Source organism: Cetorhinus maximus, chromosome 1 (assembly GCF_964194155.1).
Source record: "Cetorhinus maximus chromosome 1, sCetMax3.hap1.1, whole genome shotgun sequence".
NCBI classification, from domain to species: domain Eukaryota; kingdom Metazoa; phylum Chordata; class Chondrichthyes; order Lamniformes; family Cetorhinidae; genus Cetorhinus; species Cetorhinus maximus.
Genome location: NC_135879.1, coordinates 64,110,586 through 64,137,210, shown reverse-complemented (window position 1 = coordinate 64,137,210; position 26,625 = coordinate 64,110,586). Strand labels below are relative to the sequence as shown.

The 26,625-nt window shown below is 42.4% G+C and overlaps 1 protein-coding gene and 1 pseudogene across 9 annotated transcripts in view; both read left to right on the top strand.

Annotated features, from left to right (window-relative positions):
* LOC144688679 (phosphoglycerate mutase 2-like) overlaps positions 1–13,963 on the top strand; it is a 35,532-nt pseudogene extending 21,569 nt beyond the window's left edge.
* Positions 1–26,625, top strand: part of fbxw7 (F-box and WD repeat domain containing 7) — a 424,910-nt gene that overhangs the window by 52,060 nt on the left and 346,225 nt on the right. The gene's annotated exons all lie outside the window — the stretch shown is intronic.

The window sequence follows — 26,625 nt, the reverse complement described above, 5'->3', positions numbered from 1 at the left end:
ACTTAGTATGTAATATAGATATTGTTTCAAGGAATAGTACATGACACTTAATGTCCAGCAAAAATTCCACTGTGTATAAAAAAAAAATTAGCACATCATTTAAATATAATCAGAGAATGTATTTAAAATCATTAAATCACACTGCAGCGAGTTCATCAGTGGCATTATTTTTTATTCTAAGTGATGATATGAAAACATGCTTAAATGTAGGAAAATCATGATGACTACTAATTTTAAGGGGACAGCAAAGCGATTACCTCCTCATTGTTTTAGGTGAGAGTAACTATGGGGAGTTACAGAAATCCCAGGGGAAATGTGGAGTGATAAATGGTTTAAGTCACTTATTCCATAACTTTCCTCACCTGTATCGTTTAAGGATCGCTACACCATAGATATGCTATTACAATTGTAAACGTTTTGCATTAATTAGTAGTGATTCTGTTTCCACATTTCCATTAGGCTTTTCTGAGTTTGTAATTGGTTGGTTGTCACCTGTTATTTAATTATATTCACACATTGTTTTTGACTCAAATTGCTATCTTGCTTTATCTGCCCTAGCAAAAGATATATGTTGATTTCTTCAAATAAAATTAATCCTTGTAGCAAAGCAAGTAATTTGTCTTTTATATCTTTGCTGGGCAGGCATGTTTTATTAGATACTATAGAGAACCCTTGTTGAGGTGGGGAGTATATTTTTCTTTATTCATTCACGGGATGTGGTCTTCGCTGGCTGGGCCAGCATTTATTGCCCAGCCCTAGTTGCATTTGAGAAGGTGGTGGTGAGCTGCCTTCTTGAACAGCTGTAGTCCATGTGGTGTAGGTACACCCACAGTGCTGTTAGGGAGTTCCAGGATTTTGACCCAGTGACAGTGAAGGAACGGCGATATATTTCCAAGTCAGGATGGCGAGTGACTTGGAGGGGAACTTTCAGGTGGTGGTGTTCCCATTTATCTGCTGCCCTTGTCCTTCTAGGTGGTAGTGGTCATGGGTTTGGAAGGTGCTGTCTAAGGAGCCTTGGTGAATTCCTGCAGTGCATCTTGTAGATGATGTACACTGCTGCTACTGTACGTCGGTGGGGGAGGGAGTGAATGTTTGTGAATGTGGCACTAATCTAGCGGACTACTTTGTCCTGGACGGTGTCCTGCTTCTTTAGTGTTGGTAGGAGCTGCACTCATCCAGGCAAGTGGGGATTATTCCATCACATTCCTGACTTGTGCCTTGTAGATGGTGGACAGGCTTTGAGGAGTCAGGAGGTGAGTTACTCGTCGCAGGATTCCTAGCCTCTGACCTGCTTTTGTAGCCACAGTATTTATATGGCTAGTCCAGTTCAGTTTCTGGTCAATGGTAATCCCCAGGATATAGATAGTGAGGGATTCAGTGATGGTAATGCCATTGAACATGAAGGGGTGATGGTTGGATTCTCTCTCATTGGAGATGGTCATTGCCCGACACTTGTGTAGCGCGAATGTTACTTGCCACTTGTCAGCCCAAGCCTGGATATTGTCCAGGTCTTGCTGTATTTGGACATGGACTGCTTCTGTATCTGAGGAGTCGTGAATGGTGCTGAACATTAGACAATCATCAGCGAACATCCCCACTTTTGACCTTATGTTGGAAGGAAGGTCATTGATGAAGCAGCTGAAGATGGTTGGGCTGAGGACACTACCCTGAGGAACTCCTGCAGCGATGTCTTGGAGCTGAGATGACTGACCTCCAACAACCACAACCATCTTCCTTTGTGCTAGGTATGATTCAAATCAGTAGAGAGTTTTCCCCCTGATTCCCATTGACTCCAGTTTTGCTAGGGCTCCTTGATGCCACACGCGGTCAAATGCTGCCTTGGTGTCAAGGGCAGTCATTCTCGCCTTACCTCACCTCAGGAGTTCAGCTCTTTTGTCCATGTTTGAACAAAGGCTATAATGAAGTCAGGAGCTGAGTGGCCCTGGCAGAAATCAAACTGGGCATCAGTGAGCAGGTTATTGCTAAGCAAGTGCCGCTTGATACCGCTGTTGATGACCCTTCCCATTACTTTACTGATGATCGAGATGGGGTGGTAATTGGCTGGGTTGGACTTGTCCTGCTTTTTGTGTACAGGACATATCTGGGCAATTTTCAACATAGCTGGGTAGATGCCAGTGTTGTAGCTGTACTGGAACAGCTTGGTTAGTGGCGCGGCAAGTTCTGGCGCACAAGTCTTTAGTACCATTGCCGGAATATTGTCAGGGCTCTCATTGCCTTTGCAGTGCCTTCAGCCATTTCTTGATATCACATGGAGTGAATTGAATTGGCTGAAGATTGGTATCAGTGATGCTGGGGACCTCCGGAGGTGGCCGAGATGGATTATCCACTTGGCACTTCCCGCTGAATATTGTTGCGAATGATTCAGCCTTTTCTTTTGCACTGCTGTGCTGGGCTCCTCCATCATTGAGGATGGGGATATTTGTGGAGCCGCCTCCTCCAGTGAGTTGTTTAATTGTCCACCACCATTCACGACTGGATGTGGCAGGTCTGCAGAGGTTAGATTTGATCCGTTGGTTGTGGGATTGCTTAGCTCTGTCTATCACTTGCTGCTTATGCTGTTTGGCACACAAGTACTCCTGTTTTATAGCTTCACCAGGTTGATACCTCATTTTTAGGTATGCCTGGTGCTGCCCCTGACATGTCTCCCTGCACTCTTCATTAAACCAGGGTTGATCCCCTGGCTTGATGGTAATGGTAGAGTTGGGGATATGCCGGGCCATGAGGTTAGATTGTTTATCGAGTACAATTCTACTGCTAATGGCCCACAGCGCCTCATGGATGCCCAGTCTTGAGTTGCTAGATCTGTTCGAAATCTATCCCAATTAGCATGGTTGTAGTGCTACACAACACGATGGAGGGTATCCTCAATATGAAGGCGGACTTTGTCTCCGCAATGACTGTGCGGTGGTCACTCCTAACGATACTGTCATGGACAGATGCATCTGCGGCAAGCAGGTTGATGAGGATGAAGTCAAGTGTATTTACCCTCTTGTTGGTTCCCTCACCACCTGCCGCAGACCCAGTCTAGCAGCTATGTCATTTAGGACTCAGCCAGCTCGGTGAGTAGTGGTGCTACCGAGCCACTCTTGGTGGTGAACATTGAAGTCCCCCACGCAGAGTACATCCAGCGCCCTTGCTACCCTCAGTGCTTCCTCCAAGTGATGTTCAACATGGAGGAGTACTGATTCATCAACTGAGGGAGGGCGGTACGTGGTAATCAGCAGGAGGTTTCCTTGCCCGTGTTTGATCTGATGCCATGAGACTTAATGGGGTCCGGAGTCAATGTTGAGGACTCCCAGGACAACTCCCTCCCAACTGTGCCGGTGGGACAGGACACATCCAGGGATGGTGATGGTGGTGTCAGGGACATTATTTGTAAGGTATGATTCCGTGAGGATGACTGTGTCAGGCTGTTGCTTGACTAGTCTGTGAGACAGCTCTCCCAATTTTCACACTAGCCCCCAGATGTTAGTAAGGAGGACTTTGCAGGGTTGACAGGGCTGAGATTGCCATTGTCATTTCCGGTGCCTAGGTCAATGCTGGGTGGTCCGTCCAGTTTCATCCCTTTTTTTTTTGTGTCTTTGTAGCGGTTTGTTACAACTAAGTGGCTTGTTAGGGCATTTAAGAGTCAACCACATTACTCAGCAATATTTTATCTTGTGACAAATGGAAGCAGGTATTTAGGAGAAATGTAACGACAATATAACTGAGTTCATGATAAGCTTAATAAAAGGTTACAATGGTAGATTTAGATGATAAAAGATGGGAGGCAGCTCGACTGGAACTTAAAGACCGGCATGGACTGGTTAGGCCGAATGCACTGTTTCAGTGCTGTAATAATCCAATGTATCCTATGTAAAATGCAGCTGCAATCATTTTATTTTGTATGATTTGATAAATATATTTAAAAATTTGTCAATTTAACTACTGCTGTGCAATATATTGTTTAGAGCAAGCTTTCCACGCCACGCGCCCCCCACCCCCCCAAATGAAATGCTCAGATTGTGCCTTCATAAATGGGAGGAAGGACAGTAATTGATGGTTAATTGAATTAGATGATTCAAGTAGCTTGGGCGAGAGGATAGTAATAGGCGGTTAACCTAAAATGAATGAATATCATCAGAAGTGGTGCTCCCTGCAAGTTTTTAATGGTCTTGCATTGCAGCTAGCCCAATTCCTTTGAGAGTTTTGCCAACATCCTTGTTGTGCTGTCTTTACAGTGTTCCAAAAAGGTCATTTGCTGGAAATTTGATAATATATGCTGTTCATCTTGATCATCTCTAATCTCTTGTGCTACAGATAGCAGGTAGGCGATTGAACTGCCTTTAATTTCATAACCTGTTTAAGAATGCAAAGGGATCTTCATAGGAAGTCTGAAAACGTAACTAAGTGCATTTTAATCCGTTGTCATTTCACTTATAGCCTTCAGCCATCATCTGGGGGTAATAGCCATAAGGGTGAACCTTGACACTTGGATAATGCAGGCAAAGTCAATATGCAATCCTCCCAATCTGGACTTGAATGTTCTGGTGACTGTGCATGGTGGGCACAACTAGCAGCAATGGCCATAATGTATTTAATGTAGAGGATAGCACCAGGGCAATTCACAGGAGCATAATCACAAAAATTGACAACAGAGCCAAAGACAAATTTGAGAGTCACCCTATAGCTGAGGCTTACAAACTGTTGGAAGTTTGGGGCTTGGTCCCTTGTTTGTGCTGAGTTGACAAACCTTATGTAAGGAAGCATTAGTGGGGAGGGGATGAATATTTGGTCTAAAACCCTTAGAGTTGGTGTGGGGGGTGGGGTGTACGTGAGGTGGTGTGTGGGCAGAATTTACCAGGTGTCTGCTGCAGTGATCTTTTCTGGAAGAGTGTAAGTGGACAAGACAACGTGCTTGAATGCACCTTATGAAAAAAAAATTAAACTTGGCAAAATCATGATGGAAGGCAGCTTGTGGATTTTGGGCTTTGATATAGCACGAAAGGGAGGAAATTGACATAGAGGAGAAAATGCCTTTTTGGTAACCCAAGTATAAGGAGTAGGGAAGATTCTTGGGTCTTTTTTCAGGATTCACATACGTGAGTTCACTGGATTTGTGGAAATAAGGATGGAATTATGAGATTATTTTGGGACACAGGAAGGAAAGTCCTCTGGTCTCAGTGGCTATTGTCTATACCACTGTGGCATATCTGGAGGAAGAAATTGAGTATTGCTGAAAAAAGAGGCATGTTGAAGCTTTTCGTCTTGCCCTCTTCAGGACACTTCAAGGATACCAATATAAGGGGAAAACAATTTGTACTGTATTTGAGAGTGCTGATTGGTTGGCGAGTGGACTCTGGTAGTGGCATTGCCATGGAGAATGCATCAGTGATGGCGACTGACAGTTAACTGCCAAGCATTGTTGGTTTTTAAATCAGGCAGCTTGACCCTGATTGTCAAGGCATTGCCCTGAGGAATGAGTCAGCAAAAGACTGTCACTTATTTTGTTTAGCTGAAACAAGTGCAATATGTATGCATGTTCTTTGTCTGCAAAGAACAGGGCCATGTGTATTAATATACATAGCTTCCAGTACACGCAAATGTGCCCCACACTGCGAGCCCGACTGACGATCTTAAATTGGTTGTTAGTGTAATTCTTGGCACTCTGAGGATTATTTAGCAAATGTTGTCCAATCTTAGAATCGCATCTAATGTTGGACATTGTTTTGAGTTTTGCAAGCACAGGCTGGTTGGATGCGGTATGTACCTTGCCCGTTGTGAACAGCGGCTGGGACATGCTGTTTAATACAATCCGCCAGGCTTTGGGACGTATGGCCTGGCATCTCACTGGCACTGATATTCATATGCTTCATTACTCACTTGTGTGATAGGCAGAATGTCTTTTTGGCTTGATGGCAGCATCCTTTTAGTGGCAAATACCATTCATGTTGCTACTGCATAGCATTCATGTTGTTACTGCATAGTAGCAGCGTGAAACAGCTAGCTTCACCTGTTGCTCAAACTTTTGAGATACCTTGCCCTTCCTCGGCCTCCTCCTGAGGTTCCCAACATCACAGCCTGTCTTCAGCCAATTCGATTCACTCCATATGATATCAAGAAGCAGCTGAAGGCACTGGATACTGCAAAGACTATGGGTGCTGAAAACTCTTCAATATTATCGAAGACTTGTGCTCCAGGCTAGCTGCACCCCTAGCCAAGCTATTCCAGTACAGCAGCACACTGGCATCCACCCAGCCATATGAAAAATGATCCGGGTGTGTCCTGTCCACAAAAAAAAGTAGGACAAATCCAACCTAGTGACGACTCAGACACTGAAGCAGTCCATGTCCATATGCGGCAAGACATTCATGCTTGGGCTGATAAGTGCGAAGTAACATTTGTGCCATGCAAATACCTGGCAATGACCATCTCCCCTTTACATTTGTTGGTGTTACCATTGCTAAAACCACCACTATCAACATTGTGGGTGTTACCATTGACCAGAAACTGAACTGGACCAGCCATATAAATACCGTGGCTACAAGAGCAGGTCAGAGGCTAGTAACTCACCATCTGACTCCCTAAAGCCTGCCATCATCTACAAGGCACAAGTCAGGTGTATGGATTACTCTTCACTTGCCTGGATGAGTGCAGATCCAACAACATTCAAGAAGCTTGACACCATCCAGGACAAAGCAACCTGCTTGATTGGCACCCCATCCACCACTTTAAACATTTATTCCCTTCACCAACACAACACATTGGCAGCAGTGTGTACCTTCTTCTGAAAGGTGCACTTCAACTCACCAAGGCTCCTTAACAGCACCTTCCAAACCCATGACCTTTACTACCTAGCAGGAAAAGGGCAACAAGTGCATGGGAACATCGCCTGCAAGTTCCCATTCAGGCCACAATACCATCCTCTCATGGATATATGTATATACTGATTTGGTTCTTTCGCTGTCACTGGGTTAAACTCCTGGAACTCCCCTACTAACGGCACTGTGGATGTACCTACAGCACATGCACTGCAGTTCAAGGCGGCTCAACACCACCTTCTTGAGGGCAATTAGGGATGGGCAATAAATACTGGCCTAGCCAGCAATGCCCACATCTGTTAATGAATAACTTAATGTCAACAAAGCTACTTATATTTCTATAGCGCCATTAATGTACTAAAACATCCTACGGTGCTTCAAATGAGCATTAGAAAACAAAAGAATTGACATTGAGCAGTGTAAGGAATTAGGTCAGATGACCAAAATCTGGTCAGAGGGGTTTGAAGGAATATCTTAAACAAGGAAAGTAGAATAGTGAGCCACAGTGATATATGGAAGGAATTTCAGAGCAGCTGAATGCACAGCCCCAATGGTGGAGTGATTAAAATTGGGATGCTCAAAGGGCTGGAACTAGATGAGCGCAGATATCTTGGTTGTTTGGGCTGGAGGACATTACAGAGATAGGGAGGGGTGAGTCTGTGGAGGGATTTGTAAACAAGCATGTGAATTTTAAAATTAAGGCATAAATCAAAATTGAGGTGAGCCAGAGTTGATAGGTGAATGGGATTTGGTGGACACGGGCAGCAGAATTTTGCCAGGGATGCAAGTCTGGTTTTGGCAGAGCTCTTTTACTGTTGCTGTGTCAAAACAGATCCCATTAGGCTAATGGCAGAATATAAGCTCTGCAGGGATGGTTTTGATATGTTTGGAAACCTATGAACTGGCCCAGTGTTTACTTTATTTCCATTTTCATAATTTTGAAATAAGTGAATGGCACATGCGTGTTGAATTTGACAATGTCAGAGCAGTTAATATAAATGCAAATTCTGTATTATTCCATTGTAGGGCTTCCTTTTTCTGCTCTAAATGCTAGGTTTACATATTTATTTTACAGTTAGCTTTGTTAACCTGAGATTATTGCCAATCCTTGTTCAAGGGGAAGTTTGTGAAAAGCAAGTGGGTTATCTTTTGAGGGGCCATTTGGACTGGGAGTCGTTTTTGTCTTGTACCATTGGAAAGACTCAGAACAGGCCCTTTAAAAAAGGGGATGTGCCGATGAGAAAGGTGAGTTGCGGTTTATTAAGAACAATGGAATAAAGAAAGGAATTACAATGAGTGGGAAACTTCATGAACGGCCCAATCTGAAAAGGAGTTAGTGAATTACAAATTAGCTGGTCTTAATCATAGTGGGTTTTAGGACATATGCTACTTGCTGTTTTTCACTCATTAATGTTTTTAGATGGGGAAGTGCCCTGAATTGCTAATTTGTGCTCATACGGGAGTATGAAATACAAGTTGTCACCATATTTGTTTTGATTTTTATTATGGTAAAAGTTTAAGGTGGTGCATGTTGAGGCGTGAATATGGTGTGCCACAAAATGATACTTGTGTTTAATGTCATAACTTCTGGTTGTAGTTGCTGAAGGGACCAAAAGCTTTCTCACAGATGAGAAATTAGAGAATACTGACTTTGACAACATGTGTTGGTTGATTATGAATTATCACTGATTAGAGAAGTTGGAAATATTATCCCCTCTGTCCCCTTAGTCAAAATGTTTCATAGAGTAGGGACACCGAAGGTGGACATGAAGAGAAAATGCAAAATAAAATTACAAATTCCATCTTGAAAATTATTTTTAAACACTCATGAAGTCAATGTGCTGATAATGCACAAGCTGCCCTGCACCCAGCACACCTGCTTCATATGTCACCCATGGCACATAAAGCATGGTACTAAAGCACAGAAATGAAAGAGTTGTTATGCTCCAGAAAGACAGTTGGTGAAGCATTAAACAGGAGCCAATTTTTACACACTTTAAGCATTTATTTACACAGATATACAGTGCATGCATGCATCTCCCTACCCTATCACCAAAGCCTGTCTGTTTGTATTCAGAAAGGCACAAGTGAATCCCCAGTTAGCACTCACCACCTGTATACAATTAACAATTCTTCTCTCTTTCTTAAAAATTAGCTTATATGCACAACCGAAATTCCAAAACAAATTAAATCAAAGGCCTCCATTTTCTCTTGTTATGGCACAGCTGATGGTAAATGCTGAGTTGTTCAAATCCCAAAGGGAAACTTGAAACAACTGCCACAGCTAATTTTCAATTTGTATGTTTCGAGATGCGGGCTTTGAATTCAGTAATTATAAGACCACCTAGTCTTAAGAGATTTTTATAAAACTAAATTAAATACTTTTTCATAAAAAAGATTGTAAGCACAAACATATGTCTACAAAGTACTGCTACAATAACTTGTACATCCCCAACTTAATCTGACTCCCAGTTACACTTTGTTAAAGCAACAGTAAGATATATTTTTAAAAGACCCAGGCAAAGTAAACGATACCCTGAACAGTTGAATTCAAAGTGTTCTCTTAACTTCAGTTCCTGAAGGCAGCAGTTTGGTACATACAGGCTGAAGGCATTTCACACTTGTTGAATCTTAGACTGCCTTCCCTTACATACAGCCTCGTTCCTTTGTACATATTTTTCCCTTTGAATGCAAATGCCCATTGTTTCACTGTGCCTTTGGACTTTATCTTCCTGATAATAAACATCCCTCATAGCACTTAAGTTTTACCAGTAATCTTTGGGGAAACATAAATAAACACACTATTTCTTACTACTTCTAGATAGGTATACATTACACTTCCGCTTTTGAATTCAAGCCACGCTAGTTTGTTTAAAAATGAAAATTGCCCCCTTTACACTTCACATTCTAAAACTTCCCCATGTTTACCTAATTAACATTTCAAACCTAACTTCTCTTCTATCAAAGCACCCAGACTAGCTGCCTCTAATTCAATTAAGTCTGTCTCACGCACGCGCACACTCACATGTGCACACATAGACACACTCTCTTTTACATAAATTCCAATAACGTTGAGAATTATTATACCTTCCTGACACACTGCAAAGCATTAGATTCTGAGACACTTCTCAAGGACCCCTGACCATTTCTTCTCACGTGACTTTTTTCTAAAACAATCCGACAGTTGATGACCTGCAACTGCCTATTTATTTGAGATTTATTTTCTCTCCAGCATTTGTTTCAAGGCACAAGGTCAATCCGTAACCTTTTCTTAGAATTTACATTATCCTACAATGAATGGTCATCTACATAAGACTCGATAGGTATACTGTTTTCAGTATCTCACTTAAAATATTTGACTTGTGAAGGCAGTGGATATGGGATTCCAAGAGCCAGTGTTTCAGTATCAAATGCACTTTTAACCATCCTTTTTATTTTCTTAGCTTCCAAAGCTAAAGGACAACATTTTCCATTTTTACCCATCAGAAATGTGAAGCCAGCTGCACTAGAATACCCATTAGGAAAATGGGCATATGAAGCATTGCCAAAATTGGTTAGCTTCATGCTCTGTGGGTGACCTAAAGATGGGAACTTAAGTTAAATATGGAGAAATGTATATTTAATGTTTAATTTGCTCTTAAAACATTCCACAATATTAGGGTGTTTCATCGTATTACTTAATTCCAGCACTTCAAAACTAAAGCAGGGCTAGCCTTGAGTGCACAGCCAGTTCAACTAATTAATCAGCTTTGCCATAGGTCAGAGGCTAGGAATTATGCGACGAGTAACTCACCTCCTGACTCCCCAAAGCCTTTCCACCATCTACAAGACACAAGTCAGGAGTGTGGTGGAATACTCCCCACTTGCCTGGATGAGTGCAGCTCCCACAACACTCGAAGCTTGACACTGCCCAGAACAAAGCAGCCAGCTTGATTGGTACCACATCCACAAACATTCACTCTCTTCATCACCAACGCACAGTAGCAGCAGTGTGTACCATCTACAAGATGCACTGCAGGAATTCACTAAGTTGCCTTCGACAGCACCTTCCAAATCCACGACCAGTACCATCTAGAAGGACAAGGGCAGTAGATGGGTGGGAACACTGCCACCTTGAAGTTCCTCTCCAAGTCACTCACCATCCTGACTTGGAAATATATCGCCGATCCTTCACTGTTGCTGGGTCAAAATCCTGGAACTCCCTTCATAACAGCACTGTGGGTGTACTAACACCACATGGACTGCAGAGGTTCAAGAAGGCAGCTTATCACCACTTTCTCAAGGGCAGCATGGGATGGGCAATAAATGATGGCCCAGCTAGCGAAGCCCACATCCTGTGAATGAATTAAAAAAAAAAAATTGCTCAGTTTCTTCTTTAGATATAATATCATCTTTCTGTGACCTAATACTATTTAACAGGATGGGGATAATATGGAGTAATATGCTCTAAATAGGATTGTTGATGCAAAGCTATTCCACATCTACTTTGCTTCATAGCTAACCCAATATATTTATAAGTCCCACAAGCCTGGCTCCCAGTTTTAAATTCTATTCTAATCTTATTAGTAACACATTTTTCAAATTCGACAGTACCAACCCAAAGAAATAATCAACATGCTTCGTGAGGATAGCTGGAAGTTTTCCTTCATGGTATCAGTAAAACATTGTGTTCAACTAAAAAGCAGAACCCACAATGTATTTTCAGCAAAACCGATCTCTCCAAAAAAGATCAGACCCTGGAAGTCTCTTTCAGAACATAAACGCATTTATTTAGTTTCTATCTCTTTCTTTCTGCAGCCTCTTTGCGTGGTTTTAGAAGCACTTCTCTCTGAAAAGTATCCCACTGCAGAAATGTGGCTTTTGTGTCAATTGACCTACACACTCTTGAATATGTGGCCAAAAGAGTTAAAAAGATTGAGATTACTTTCCAGCTGCAGGAGAATCCACTCTAACATTTGTATCACCCTGTCGATCTACCCTAGCAACTAGCCTTGCCTTAGTCCCATCCACAATAAATTTCAGTATAAATCCACGAAGGTGACATGGCTGGTTGCCCCTTATCTGATACCTCAGAATAAACCTTGAATTCTTTCTATCTAACTCCCTTTGTTTTGCTTCTCTTATTAGTTTATCCTCAAATTTATTGGCAACCACTAGGACGTCACAACCATGAGGACTTCTGGTTCTGCCCCAAGGCTGTTCTGTGGCCTTTATTTCATCATCTAATCTATTCAATTACAGCAGCGGTTCCTAAACTGTGGGTCATGACCCCAGTTGGGGTCACAGACAGCATGTGGGGTTGCGAGGGATGTCTGTTTATGTATACTGAAGTGACAAAGTTTCTTTCTCTTAAAACCTCCAGCTACTGGAAAGCCATGTATGTTTGTTTCTCCTTCCCACCCTGATGATGGGCCGACGTTCCAAGGAACAGTGCAGGGCCTAATTCAGTCTCCATAGCAACCACTGCCTCCTAGTTGCTGTGGCCTTTCATAAGCTGGTGAGCATATGGCACAGAGAGAGCTCCTTAAACCAGGAGAACTGCTTCAGTAGATGGTTTGGTGCTGACCTGAGAGAATAGTGGCTGGTGGCTGCCCAGTGAAGGGCCCAGGCTCTCTGAGGGGGTGGTTACCAGTTTGACGTGTTATAGCACTGCGGATGGTAAATGCTGAGCGGCTCAAATCCCTGAGGGAAACATGAAACAGCCGCCACATCTGTTTTGCAATTAGTATTTTTATTGAGCTGCGTGCGTTGAATTCAGTAGTAATAAGTCCACTGAGTCTTAGAGGTTTTTTACAAAACTAAATTAAACATTTATTAATAAAAGAAATGATTTTAAGCACATATATAGGTCTTCAAATTACTACTATGATAGCTCTTAAATCCCCTAATTAACCCAGTTACACCTCCATTAAGGCAACAGTAAAACAACATAGATTTCAGCAGACCCAGCCAAAGAGCACAGTACCCTGGACAGTGATATTTAAAATGAATTCTCTTTGCTTCGGTTCCTGGAGACAGCAGTTTGGTACATAAGCTGGAGGCTTTTCACACTTGTTAGATCTTAGAATTCCTTCTTCATACACATAACCTCATCTCCTTTGTACCAGTTTCTCCCTTTTTAATGTAAATCCCACTGTCCCAAAATGTCTTTACAATTTTACTTCTTCCATAATATAAATCTTTCATAGCACTCATATTATCAGGAATCTTTGGGGAAAATAAATACACTGTTTGGCTTAGCCTCTGTTGGGTGGGTGTAACACCTTACCATCTCTTTGAAATTCACTACTCTGCTTTATCTAAAAATGCAAATATTCTTCACACCACCTATTCTCAAACTTCAGCCAAGTTTACGTATTTAGCATTTCAAACCTAGCTTCTCTTCTGATACGTCAAAGCACCCAGACTAGCTGCCTGCAATTCAATTAAAGCCCCCACACATACCCCTATACACAGAAACTAATTCAAATCCCACTATTAACCTACCTTTACAATAAATTAAATAATATTATGGAAGTTATTACATTTTCATGACACATGCTTACCTTGGTGCTGAAGCAGGCCATCTACACACTGACTCATTCTGGATGGCATCATCCAGATGTGGCTGCTCGTTGCCCATAACTGGCTGCTCAGGAAGAGCCTCAATGAGGCTGAGGCCACCGTTAAGTACAGTGAGGAACAGATCAAAATCTGGCACTGCTCCTTTGCCACCCCCCCACCTCGGACCAGCAGCAGCCCTGTTACTGTAACATCAGAAAGGCAAGGTGCCAGGAGGGACTAAAATCTTCTAACCTGTCAATCTGTAGTCTGAAGGATAACGTTGCACAAGCTTTGCCTTTCGGGAATGATATGATTGTGGCACAGATTAAGGTGGCGAAGTGCATCCTGATTGCAGCCATGGCAACAGTTTGTGCAACATCATCAAGCACTTCGAGGGTATGTCAGAAGCTGTGATCGTTGAACTCCGCCTGCTGATGGGAATTCCCAATGTTTACAAGCTGGATGCAAACCTGAAGCCCACCAGACCCATGAAGCTCCTGGGAGATGAGGCAACCACAAAGGTAGCCATGGGAGCTGTAGTGTTGCAAAGGAAAGTCAAAGTGAAGCAGAGAGAAAATGTCTTACAAGTCTTTGGATGACGATAAGTCCCTGAAGCGACTAAACATCAAGTCCAAAAACATTTCTGTACTCACTGTTAAGCAAAGATTTGTATGAAGTTGTTTATCATGAGGAAATGTTAAATTAAATATATGAAAAAAGAGTTTCTTCTTCCTTCTCCTCCCCAAGTTGTCTCATTGTCTCTTGAAGGCATTGGCCGGACATGACAGTCAAATAATAAATTCTTATAACATGAGTGAATCATTGCCTTTCACACAAAAGGAGTTCAATTTGTCATGGACTACGCAATAATTCAAAGTAAGAGCAATTTTTCAAAAAGGTAAAAGATAAAGAGATAAAGCCCTGAAGCCAGGCATGACGCTGCTTTGTTCTGAAGTGATTGAACAATGCAGATGCGAGATCCAGGCTAAGCTCCCCCTCTGATATTGCACCATGAACCAGTACAGAGGCCCAGGCAGCGGCCTCCCCGCCTTGCTCATTTATTGGTCTCCCCCTGAATCTTGAAGCCTGACCTCAACCATGAACCTGGTGGCAAGGCCCCCATTGCTGAGCTCAAGCCTGTCTGAGCCCAACCCTGTCAGCTGGCACTGTAGAATGTTATGGGCTACAATATCAGCCACCTCGACCCTCAACCTGCAGTTCTGCATCCTGCCCAAGGCCCATGAGCTGGAGCAGCAAAGATGAAAAGTACATAAAATAACAAGTGAACAGGGCACTCAGTCGAATGTGTACCTCAGCCCCAGTGTTAACTCATTATTACAATTTTGCAGCTCTTCCAGAGGCTTTTCCCTGCCTGGTTGATGCTCTGAAACTATAAAGCTGAAAAATAAATATTTTTATTAAGAGCTTCCATCTCACTGAGGAGGCTTCAGACCGATCCACAATCAATGACCTGCTCTGAAAACTCTGCTCACATTTTGACAGCTGTGGAAAGTTTCACTGAGACAATCTATGACAAACATTTAAAGAAAACAACCCGCAACATTCTTTAGAAAAATAAAGTTAATTTGCTCCATCTCCCAATGTTAATAGGTCCTTTAAAAAAATTCCAAGATCTGGATCTGGATCTGGATCTGGATCCACATTGTTGTCAAAAACTAATCTTCACCCATTGACCATTCCTATCTGTGTTCCAAGTTTCATTGAAATCCGCCAATTAGTTTTTGAGATATATTCCCACAATTGTTGCATCCCCTTCATTCACTTCACCCTCTGAAATATATGTCACCCGAATACGCGTTCTGGACAATTTGCCTTTGGATGTGATAGTCTTCTTATATGTCTTCACTCATATTGCCACTATCTAGCCTTTAATCTATTACCTTCCGTTCCTCAAGACCTTCATCGCAAAGCACATGAGCAGATGTGGTGCAAGCTGCCTTCTATCGGCTGCCCAGAGCCTGAGATTTTGTAATTAATTCTAATGAATAAACCGGAGTGTTTCAATTGCCATGTTGAATGAATACTTTTCTACCATCATGATCTGTTCCCTTACTTTCCATCCCTATGACCCTCTCACAGCACATTGAATCTCCTTAAGATGATCTCAGATGATCTTATACAATGCTTCCATGCTCTCTGAATTTTCTGAGACCTCCATCTTGATGAAGGCTTGTCTACATGCAAGTAAAGCATTCAAACATGCAAAGAAAATGCAACCATTTGTAGTACTTTCTAGCGATGCCAGCGCGATTGTCAACTTGCAGGGTGCTTGATCAGCTAAAAGTTTGTAGCATTTCATCAATCACTGCATAATTCGTTTCACAAAGTCCATTTCAGCTGTGATATTGATGACCATGATGTTCATATTTTTGCACAGGTCTCTGACCTCTTGATTGGCAAATTCTGCTCCATTATTATTCAGAAACCTTGCTGGTGTCCCAAGGCTGGTTGGTCCTATCATTTTCTTTATGATTTTGTCCATAATAACTCTTTCATCCACTATTTCATTCTTTCATAGGATGTGGGCGTTGATGGCTAGGCCAGCATTTATTGGCCATCCCTAATTGCTCTTGGGAGGATGGAGGTGAGTTGCCTCTTGAACCGCTGCAGGCTATGTGATGTAGGTACATCCACAGTGCTATTAGGGAGAGAGTTCCAGGGTTTTGATCCAGCCACAGTGAAGGAACAGTGATATAGTTCCAAGTCAGGATGGTATGTGGCTTGGAGGGGAACTTGTAGGTTATGGTGTTCCCATGCATCTTCTGTCCTTGTCCTTTGAGATGTTAGAGGTTGTGGGTTTGGAAGGTGCTGTTGAAAGAGTCTTGGTGAGTTGCTGCACTGCATTTTGTAACTGGAGTCAATGGGAATCGGGGAAAGCTTTCCGCTGGTTGGAGTCATATTTAGCACAAAGGAAGATGGTTGTGGTTGTTGGAGGTCAAACATTTCAGTTCCAGGGCTTCACTGCAGGAGTTCCTCAGGGCCCAACCATCTTCAGCTGCTTAATCAATGACTTTCCCTCCATCATTAGGTCAGAAGTGGGGATATTTGCTACTGATTGCACAACGTTCACCATTCAAGACTCCCCAGATACTGAAGCAGTCCATGTCCAAATGCAGCAAGACCTGGACAATATCTAGGCTTAGGCTGACAAGTGGCAAGTAACATTTGCGCCACACAAGTGCCAGGTAATGACTATCCCCACCAAGAGAGAATCTAACAATTGCCCCATGACATTCAATGGCATCACCATCGCTGAAGCTCCCACTATCAACATCCTGGGGGTTACCATTGACCAAAAAGTGAACTGGACTAGCCATGTAAATTCTGTGGCTACAAGAACGGGTGAGGGGCTAGGAATCCTGCAGTGAGTAACTCGCCTCCTGACTTCCCAAAGTCTGGCAACTATCTACTAAGCACAAATCAGGAGTGCGATGGAATACTCTCCACTTGCTTAGATGAGTGCAGCTCCCACAACACTCAAGAAGCTTGACACCATCCAGGACAAAGCAGCCTGCTTGATTGGCACCATATCCACAAACATTCACTCCCTCCACTATTGATACCCAGTGGCAGCAGTGTGTACCATCTACAAGATACACTGCAGGAACTCACCAAGGCTCCTTAGACAGTACCTTCCAAACCCATGACCGCTGCCATCTAGAAGGACAAGGGCAGCAGACACATAGGAACTCTACCACCTAGAAGTCCCCCTCTAAGCCAGTCGCCGCCGTGACTTGGAAATATATTGCTGTTCCTTCACTGATGCTGGGTCAAAATCCTGGAACTAACAGCACTGTAGGTGTACCTACACAATATGGGCTGCAGCGGTTCAAGAAGGCAGCTCACCACCATCTTTTCAAAGATGATTAGGGATGGGCAATAAATGCTGGCCTAGCCAGCGATGCCCACATCCTGTGAATGAATGAATTAACAAAAGAGGTACACTCTGCTGCTACTGTGTGTCAGTGGTGAAGGGAGCGAATGTTGAAGGTGGTGGATGGGGTGCCAATCAAGTGGGCTGTTTCATCCAGAATGGTTTTTTTAATATTCGTTCATGGGATGTGTGCGTTGCTGGCGAGGCCAGCATTTATTTCCCATCCCTAATTGCCCTTGAGAAGGTAGCGGGGAGCTGCCTTCTTGAACTGCTGCAATCCATGTGGTATAGGTACACCCACAGTGCTGTTAGGGAGAGAGTTCCAGGATTCTGACCCAGCGACAGTGAAGGAATGGCGTTATATTTCCAAGTCAGGATAGTGAGTGGCTAGGAGGGGAACTTCCAGATGGTAGTGTTCCTATGTATCTGCTGCCCTTGTCCTTCTAGATGGTAGTGGTTGTGGGTTATTGGAAGGTGCTGTCTAAGGAGCCTTGGTGAGTTTCCGTAGTGTATCATATGGGTGGTACACACTGCTGCTACTGTGTGTTGGTGGTTGAGGGAGCGTATGTTTGTAGATGGGGTGCCAATCAAGCAGGCTGCTTTGTCCGGTGTCAAGCTTTTTGAGTGTTGTTGGAGCTGTACTCATCCAGGCAAATGGAGAGTATTCCATGAGACTGTTGGCTTGTGCTTTGTAGGTGCTGGAGAAACTTTGGGGAGGTGAATTAATCTTTGCAGAATTGCATTAATATGGCTGATTCAATTACGTTTCTGGTCAATGGCAATCTCCAGGATGTTGACAGTAGAGGATTCAGTCATGGCAATGCTATTGAATGAAAAGGGGAGATGATTAGATTCTCTCTCTTGTTGGAGATGGTCATTGCCAGGCCTTTTTGTGATACAAATGTTAATTACCACTTACCAGCCCGAGCCTGAATGTTTTCCAGATCTTGCTGCATGTGGACACACAATGCTTCAATATCTGAGGAGTTGCCAGGTTGGATTTGCCCTGCTTTTTCATGGACTGGACATGTTGAATGACTAAATCTGGTTGTCAGGTCTACAAAATGCAGAATGAAAATTTTCTGCCTTTGTCCCATATCTTTAGATCCCTGGCAACTACCTCATTAAAGTCATGTGCCAATGGAAGGCTTACAGTAATATGTGGCTATTTCACAATTCTCACTAATCTCTTCTATTAGCCTCATTATACTCTTCATCAACCAGACCCTTTTAACCTTTGGCAAGCAGGGTGAGCAAATTGCCTATTTGGACAATTATTTTCTGATTCTTATTACCTGATGCCAATAATACTTCTCCAAAAGTGAAAAACATTGGGTTTTGTTAAGAGGATTCAATTATGCCCTGACTGGCTAAACTGCAGATCCACTGACTTTGCAAAACTATTTGCCTTGTCATGCTCCATGTCAGATTTCATTCGTCTTTTTCATAGAAGGTTTGCTGTACAACATAGGTATTTGTCAAGGAAAGCAAGTATAGATTTTTTATGGGCAAATCATGTTTAATTAGACTGAGTTTTTTGATGAAGTAACATAGGGGGTTGATAAGGGTAATGTGGTTGTTGTGTATATGGACTTCCAATAGGCGTTTGATAAAATGCCACATAACCACTTGTCAGCAAAGTTCTTCCTTGGACTTGAAAAGGGACAGTGTCAGCATGAAGTTGGCAGAGTGACAGGAAACACAGTAGTGGTGAATGGTTGTTTTTCAGACTTGGGAAACCTGTAGAGAAACCTATATAGACCCTGCCTCTAGTGCTTTGGCGGGTCCATTGCATAATGACACTTCAAATTGTACCGGAAGCACCTATTAACAGTATCTTGGGCATTCCTTGAATTCGTTTGCCCATTTGTGTTCCAATTTTGTCTTCTGTAATAGCCAGATCTGTTAAAGGTCTTTTTGTATTCAATTTGCTGTCTTTAATGCTTCCATTTTAGTGATATCCTCATCTGGTATTGGGACTCCTTTGAAATCTGGCAACCGTTAAGCCTTCCATTTTTTGTGTCACTGAGGAATGCCTCATTTGTTTCATGAAGGATGAAGGAAATGTCTGTTTTTCTAGGAACTTTTTTTAAGGCACCAGACAACTGATTCAACAGAGTCTTCTTTTCCAAGAACCAAATATCAATTAGAATCAGTTACCTGTCTATGAGACAGCTTAGCACAACCCAGTAATTTAAACTAATACTGATCCAGTGACCTCCAAATTGAATTTTGTTAATCTTTTATACAATCTGCATGGACGATCATCTGTTTTCTGAAATCGATCAAATTCTCACCATGCCTCACAGGCATATAACAGATCATCTTTCTTGCAGAGTTCATGCAAGATTTCAAATAAGAAGTCCAAACATTCATCACTATCCAACTGCCAGGCATCCATCTCACAAAATACTTTATTTCTGATTTTACTTCTTGTAGGAAGCAGCAACAGCAAGGCCATACCATTTTTCTCTTTTGTAGGGATGTAACCCATGTCCACATATATGCTTCATTTTTCCACTGATGGTAGGGTTCAGACTCTGGGAGCTTTGGCGTGTAATCATATCCCAACAATTTACCCTTGCTTTCTGCCATTTTCTGTAATTTTCACTAGGATTTTAGGTTTCTGTCTGAAAAAAAATCTTACTTTCCAAACTTCACCTTTAGGCAACTATCCTCTGCTACCATGTATTACTTCAGAAAGCCAGTTGAAGGATAGAACTGAAGCCAATCTTTACATGCTTGTATGAACATTTATTTACAGAGATGCACATTACAAGCATACATCTAACCCGATCACCACTGCTTCACTCTGTTCCTATTTATAGGGCCACAATCCCAAGTTAATGCTCACCACCTGCATGCAAGTAAATATAGTTAATATGCAATTACTAAGTGTACTATAGAGGCCAGTGTCAGCCTGTTCAGTCCAAAGGCCAGTACATGTTTGAGATATTTGTCAATTTTGCTAATGATGTTTATTTCTAACACTTTTTTGGTGGAGTTGCACCTTGACTATGCAATCTCTGACTTCTATTTGCATATCTTTTCCTCCCAAAATGATTTTTTTTTGGGAGCATCTCAGTGCTGTGAAATTCATAATTTCTCCTTGTACAGAGCTTTTCTGCAGTTCAAATTAGGTGCTGTAATCCACCTGGTGTGTAAACCACCATGTCAAACTTTCAAAGGCATCCTCTGCTATTGCGCAGTGACATTTACATTCTTTGTACCAGCCTTAGAATTAACTGAAACAAGAAAATGGTTCACTTGGTGCCACTTCTGGCACATTATACAGTGAGCGCAACCCCCTGTGGTTGAACCCTTGCATATTTCTGGTGGTCTAACTGACAAGAAAAATATATATTTGAAGACAAGGAGGTAGGATAAGGTTTTTAATGTGTTTGCAAAATCAAGCTGTACAATCGTAAAATTAAATTTACGTCAGTTATGTTTGTCACTTTCCTTTCGCAGTGTTGCAAACTGGTAAGGTTGCTTCAAAACTTTTTAAAACTGAGTCAGAGTAGATTTCGCCACTTCCTTTGTTTCAAACTTTTTAACTTTGTGTTTATAAATAGCCTAATAGTAATTATAAATCTTGGTTGATTTAAATCTAGAAATGCCTATGAATCTTGATAATTTTTTAACGTTTAAAAAAGTTACACATTTGACTTAATTGAGATGCTAATTAGCTGAGGTTCTGCCAATGTTGCACAGGCTCAGTTGACAGGTTGTACACTTTAATGTCAGTGTAACATAAACATGGGAAAAACATCCTAATCAGCGATGGAAACAATTGCTGTACAGTATCTATCAGTTATAATTGCTTAACCATGCTGGAACTTGAAATGGGGTATCATATTTTATATTTTAAATGACTGCTATGCTCTTCTTAAAATCCACCTTCAAGATCAAATTAGTAAGCATTCTAAAGTGCATAGGTTAATTAAGGATAGCCTGAACAGGCAGTTATTTTTAATGGTGTAGATTTTCAAAAGGCATTTGATAAAGTGCTTCAAGAGACTTGTTAGAAAAATACAGTAACATGTATATAGCATATATTATATACAAGATGCACTGCAGCAACCCACCAAGACTCCTTTGATAGCACCTTCCAAACTTGCATCCTCCACCACCAAGAAGGACAATGGCATGGACAGATGCATGGAAAAGTAACCATCTGCAAGTTCCCTCCAAGTCCACGCCATCCTGACTTGGAACTATATCACTGCTCCTTCTGTTCCTTCACTATCGCTGGATCAAAATCCACAAACTCACTTCCTAACACCAGTGTGTGTGTATATACACCACATGAAGTCACACGTGCTGTATATAAAGGGGAACTGGTGGATGTACTGTACTTAGATTTCCAGGAGGCATTTGATAAGGTGCCACATTAAAGGTTATTGCGGAAAATAAAAGCTCATGGTGTAGGGGCTAACATACTAGCATGGATAGAAGATTGGCTTGCTAACAGGAAACAAAGTTAGCATAAATGGGTCATCTTCTGGTTGGCAGGATGTGACGAGTGGTGTACCACAGGGATCAGTCCTAGGGCCTCAACTTTTTACAGTTATATAAATGACTTGGACATGAGGACTGGAAGGAGTGGTTGGTAAATTTGCTGACGACTCAAAGGTAAGTAAAGTAAAGGAAAGTAAATTGTGAAGAGGACATGAGGCTACAAAGGGATATAGATAGGTTAAGTGAGTGGGCAAAGATCTGGCAAATGAAGTACAATGTGAGCAAAAGTGAAATTGTCCATTTTGGCAGGAAGAATAAAAAAGAAGCATATTATCTAAATGGTGAGAATGCAGAGTTCTGAGATTCAGAGGGACCTGGGTGTCTTAGTTCATGAATCACAAAAGGCTAGCATGCAGGTACAGCAAGTAATTAGGAAAGCTAATTGAATGTTATTGTTTATTGTGAGGGTAATTGAATACAAAAATAGGAAGGTTATGCTAGAGTTGTACAGAGCACTGGTGTGACCGCATCTGGAGTACTTTGTACAGTATTGGTCGTCTTATATAAGGAAGGATGGAAATGTGTTGGAAACAGTTCAGAGAAGGTTTACTAGACTAATACCAGGAATGAGTGGGTTCTCTTATGAGGAAAGGTTAGACAGTTTAAGCTTGTATCCACTGGAGCTTAGAAGAGTAAGAGGCGACTTGATCAAAACCCTTAAGATCCTGAGGAGTCTTGAGATGATAGATGTGGAAGGGATGTTTCCTCTTGTGGGAAAATCTAGAACTGGGGGTCACTGTTTAAAAATAAGGGGTCACCCATTTAAGACAGGGATGGGGAGAAATTTTATTCTGAAGATCGTGAGTTTTTGGAACTCTTCCTCAAAAGGTGGTGGAATCAGAGTCTTTGAATATATTTAAGGCAGAGGTAGATAGATTCTTGATTAACAAGAGGGTGAAAGGGCTTATCGGGGGTAGGCAGGAACGTGGGGTTGAGGTTACAATCATATCAGCCGTGACGCCATTGAATGGCAGAGCAGACTCGAGGGGCCAAATGACCTACTCCTGCTCCTAATTTGTATGGACTGCAACAGTTCAAGAAGGTGGCTTGCCACCACCTTCTTGAGGGCAGTTGGGGATGGGCAACAGATGCTGTCCTTGCCAGTGATGCCCATATACTGTGAAAGAATAAAAAAATGTAATGTAAATAAGTGCAGCAACTGTGCAGAGAAAAACAAAGTTAACGTTTCGGCCCCGAAACATTAACTTTGTTTTTCTCTCTGCAGGTGCTGCCTGAGCTGCTAAGGATTTCCAGCATTTTCTGTTATTATTTCAGACAAGCTGGATTACCCATCCTATGTTTGGGAAATAAAAGGATGAAAGTTTAAAAATAAGATTTAAAAAAATAAGATGAAGAACATCTTTGAGATAAGTTGAGCTATTTGCCCTATGGGCATATGGACTGAATGAGAGGCATTAAATCCAAAAATCCGGCCACGAGAATGTTTCAATGAAGTAATTTATTGGAAACATTTCTTTAATCCAAAAGCTTTCATGCAATAATTCACTTATTTACCTTCTTCAACACAATATTTTAATTAACAATTTTAATCCTTCAGATATTAAACACATGCCTAAATTTACAGAATTATTATAATCAAAAGCATTATTTGACAAAAAGTTTAATTTATCATGAACTTGCTTTCATTTGCTTTACTTGATTTTAGTTTAATCAGATTTACAATTTTTTAAATATGATTTCTACTAATTATTCTATACATCCTCAGTGTCACTCTCAAAATCTTTAGAATCAAATCTACATCTATGCCATTTTCCTCGATGTTTGTTAATACTCTAAATATTTCATCATCAGTGTCAAAGGCAACATCTGTAGTAGCGCTCTGTACATTTTCAGTGTCACTGTCTGCATTTTCAGTGTTTTTTGAAACATCAATTTTTTTTGTATTCTTTCATGAGATGTGGGCATCACTGGCTAGGTCAGCAGCCAGCATTTATTGCTCATCTGTAATTGCCCTTGAGAAGGTGGTGGTAAGCTGTCATCTTGAACTGCTGCAGTCCATGTAGTGTAGGTACATCCACAGTGCTGTTAGGGAGGGAGTTCTAGGATTTTGACCCAGCGACAGGAAGGAATGGCGATATAGTTCCAAGTCAAGGAAATGCGAGGCTTGGAGAGGAACTTGCAGGCGCTGGTGTTCCCATGCATCTGTGGCTCTTGTCGTTCTAGGTGGTAGAGGTCTCTGGTTTGGAAGGTGCTGCTGAAGGAGCGTTGGTGAGCTGCTGCAGTGCATCTTGTAGATAATGTACACTGCTGCCACTGTGCTTCAGTGATGGAGGGAGTGAATGTTGAAGGTAGTGGATGCGATGCCAATCAAGCAGGCTGCTTTTTCCTGGATGGTGTAAAGCTTGTTGAGTGTTGTTAGAGCTGAATTCATCAGGCAACTGGAGAGTATTCCACCACACTCCTGACATGTGCTTTGTAGATGGTAAACAGGCTTTGGGGAGTCAGGAGGTGAGTTACTCTCTGCAGAATTCCCAACCTCTGACCTGCTCTGGTAGCCACCATGTTTATATGGCTGGTCCAATTTCAGTTTCAATGGTAATCTCCAGGATTTTGATAGTGGGGGTTTTAGTGATGGTAATACCATTGAATGTCAAGGGAAGATAGTTGGATTCTTTCTTGTTGGAGATGGTCATTGCCTGGGACTCGTGTGGTACAAATGTTACTTGCCACTTATCAACCCAATCCTGAATGTTGTCCTGGTCTTGCTGCGCATGGGCATGAACTGCTTTAGTACCTGAGAAGTCACAAATGGTGCTGAACATTGTGCAATCATTAGCGAACATCACCACTTCTGACCCTATGATGGAGGGAAGGTCATTGAAGCAGCTGAAGAGTGTTGGGCCTAGACACTACCCTGAGGAAGTCCTGTAAGGTTGTCCTGGGTCTAAGATGATAGACCTCCAACAACCACAACCACTTTCCTTTTTGCTAGGTATGACTCCAATCAGTGGAGAGTCCCCCCTCCGCACCGATTCCTGTTGACTCCAGTTTTGCTAAGGCTCCTTGATGCCACACCCGGTCAAATGCTGCCTTGATGTCAAGGGCAGTTATTCTCACCTCTTCTCCGGAGTTCAGCTCTTTTGCCCATGTTTGGACCAGGGCTGTAATGAGGTTAGGAGCTGAGTAACCCTGGTGGAACCTGAACTGAGTGACAGTGAGCAGGTTATTGCTGAATAAGTGCCACTTGATCGAGGTGTCAATGACACCTTCCATCATAATTCTAAAAGCAAAATACTGCAGATGCTGGAAATATGAAATAAAAACAAAAAATGCCAGAAAAACTCAGCAGGTCAGACAGCATCTGTGGAGCGAAAAATAGTTAAGGTTTGAAGTCCAATATAACTCGTCTGAAGAAGAGTCATACTGGACTCGAAATGTTGACACCTTCCATCACTTTGCTAATGATCGAGAGTAGACTGATGGGGTAATTGGCTGGGTTAGATCTGTCCTGCTTTTTGTGGACAGGACATACCTGGGCAATTTTCTACATTGCTGGATTGATGCCTGTGTTGTAGCTGTACTGGAACAGCTTGGTTGGGACTTGGCTAGTTCTGGAGCACAAGGCTTCAGTACTATTGCCAGAATGTTGATTGGGCCCATAGCTTTTGCAGTATCCAGTGCCTTCAACCATTTCTTGATATCATGTGGAGTGAATTGAATTGGCTGTAGACTGGCATCTGCTATGCTGGTGACATCAGGAGGAGGCCAAGATGGATCATCCACTGAGCACTTGTGGCTGAAGATTGTTGCAAATGCTTCAGCCTTGACTTTTGCACTGATGTGCTGGGCTCCCCCATTATTGAGGATAGAGATATTTGTGAAGCCTCCTCCTCCAGTGAGTTGTTTAATTGTCCACCACCATTCATGACTGAATGTGGCAGAACTGCAGAGCTTAGATCTGATCCGTTGGTTGTGTGATTGCTTAGTTCTGCTCATTGCCTGCTGCTTATGCTGTTTGGCATGCAAGTAGCCCTGTGTTGTAGCTTCACCAGATTGATGACTCATTTTTAGGTATGCCTGGTGCAACTCCTGCACTCTTCTTTGAATCATGGTTGATCCTCCAGTTTGATGGTAATGGTAGAGTGGGAGATGTGCCGGACCATGAGGTGACAGATTGTGGTTGTATACAATTCTGCTGTTGCTGATGGCCCACAGCACCTCATGGCTGCCCAGTCTTAAGTTGCTAAATCTTTTCAAAACCTATCCCATTTTTAGCATGGTGATAGTACCACACAACACGATAGAGGGCATCCTCAATGTGGAGACGGGTCTCCACAACGACTGTGCAGGTCATAACTCCTCCCAATACTGTCATGGACCAATGTATCTGTGATGGATAGATTGGTGAGGATGAGGTCAAGTATGTTTTTCCCTCAACACCTGCCGCAGACCCAGTCTTCCAAGTGGTGTTCAACATGGAGGAGCACTGATTCATCTGCTGAGGGGGGGGAGGGGGGGCGCGGTGGGGGCAGTGGCAGGTGGTAACCAGCAGGAGGTTTCCTTGCCTGTATTTGACCTGATGCCATGAGACTTAATGGGGTTCTGAATCTATGTTGAGAACTCCCAGAGCAACTCCGTCCCAAGTGTATACCACTGCTGCCACCTCAGGTTGGTCTACCTTGTCAGTGGGGCAGGACACACTTAGGGATGGTTGTGTGTGGGACTTTGTAAGGTATGATTCGTGAGTACGACTAGGTCAGGTTGTTGCTTGGCTGGTCTGTGGGACAGCTCTCCCAATTTTAGCATAAGCCCCCAGGAGGACTTTGCTGGGTTGCCATTGCCGTTTCCAGTGCCTAAGTTGATGCTGAGTGTATCGTCCAGTTT